Source organism: Macrobrachium nipponense, chromosome 40, assembly GCF_015104395.2.
Source record: "Macrobrachium nipponense isolate FS-2020 chromosome 40, ASM1510439v2, whole genome shotgun sequence".
Lineage (NCBI taxonomy): Eukaryota > Metazoa > Arthropoda > Malacostraca > Decapoda > Palaemonidae > Macrobrachium > Macrobrachium nipponense.
The window spans coordinates 4,982,850-4,984,448 of record NC_061101.1 but is presented as its reverse complement, the minus strand read 5'-3'; the positions used below and the strand labels follow the sequence as shown (position 1 = coordinate 4,984,448).

The 1,599-nt window shown below is 31.4% G+C and overlaps 1 protein-coding gene across 1 annotated transcript in view; it reads left to right on the top strand.

Moving 5' to 3' along the window:
• LOC135211898 (alkaline phosphatase-like) overlaps nucleotides 1–1,003 on the top strand; it is a 55,174-nt gene extending 54,171 nt beyond the window's left edge. The window contains exon 9 of the mRNA XM_064245130.1: nucleotides 1–1,003. This exon is cut by the window's left edge and continues 1,070 nt beyond it. The gene's annotated coding sequence lies outside the window, so the exon portion shown is untranslated.
• The last annotated feature ends 596 nt before the right edge of the window (nucleotides 1,004–1,599 follow it).

Genomic DNA, 1,599 nt, shown 5'->3' with positions numbered 1-1,599 from the left:
TTTTGAAGGTGATATGAGATTTCTGTTGAAACGATCATTTCTTGCAAACCTCAGCCAGAGAGAGTTCCCTTTTTTCTGGGGTCTTGAACTGGACGAGCCAAAAATAGTCAGTGTTGAAATGTTCTTTGTTATGTATCAGTAAATTCGTTGGTGTATAAAAGTCTATTAGAAGCTTCCTATGGAAAAGTTGTCCCTTTTTGGAAATGACTTGAAGCTTTTTATCTTGTTACTACGTGTAAGTGTCAGAGAAAAAGATCGATCTTAGAAAGCGGTGAAAGGCATGACATTAAAAAAATAAAAAGTGAGCGAATGACAATCACAAAGTGAAGGAAATAAATCCTTAAGAATTAAAAAAATGATCTCTCGCCGTTCGGTAAATTAAATTCATTGCAAGTGACAAATTTCAACATGTGACAAGGAGAATATTATTATAAAACCCAGTTATGAGTCAACGAAATAAGTATTTTAACACAATCGTGTGAATATAATATGTGTTTTAGAACATGTAAATTTACCAGGAAATTTTTGGTGTTCCTAAAACGTTCAGAAGACATTCTATGTATAGACTAACTGCTAAATATGAAACGAAGATTGTCTGTGGCTTCTCTATATATATTCGTATCTTTTCTGTTCGTAAATATAAAACAATAACTCGGAAAAATCTAGACTATAGGGTTCAATATAACGGGAATTGAAATCAATTTGAAACGAACGCTCCTTCCTTTATAACTTCAGTCACCTGTGATTTCATTCCATCGGAAAAAAAAAAAAAACATTATTTCTCTTGGGGAAAAGAAGGGTTTGCGTTTTAAAAGACAGATATTTAATAGATCACTGTTTACATAGGTATAAGGAAACTGTATCCCTCGATGTAAATTTCATATGCGTAATGTACGCTGTACGGTCTCCACCAGTCTCACCCGATGTAAATCTGCTATGTATATACTAAAAAAGACATTTATTTTTACATAATGTTACCCTTGTAAATAAAGTTTTAAAATAAGAGTCGTTTCAACTCTCCTATTAGATTTACCATTGCATTTGAATGGTATTACTCGTCGTCAAAGAATTGTTACGCAAGATTCTGGAGGTTTTGCTTTTGGGGATTTACATTAGAACAAATAAATCGTCGATATCTGATGGTAAACCACTGGCAACTGAATAGTTAGGTCGAAACTTGAATGTATATTCAGTTAATGTGATAAACATAAGATCTCATGAAATGAAAGTCAATACTACAATGATTTTTTTTAATAATTAAATTTGAAATACTTTAACAGAATAGCTGGGATATAGTTACTATATTCTCTGTTGTATAGAAAATGTGAGCAAAGTTTACATTTGGTACAAATCCCAAGAATTGTTTTACTAAATCCGAAACAAAGTTAATTAGAAATAAATAAGAACCAACTAAATTTAGATAAAATCAATTCTACTCAATAATTAAGAGCGACTGAAACTATCTCAATTGGTAATGGCCTATTTGAAAATGAAAACAAAATAAAATGCAATGAATAGCAAAGTAATAAATATATTTTTAACATTGCTTTGTCAATGCATAGTGAGTCCTGCCAACAAGCTAAAGACCAATAGCTCCAC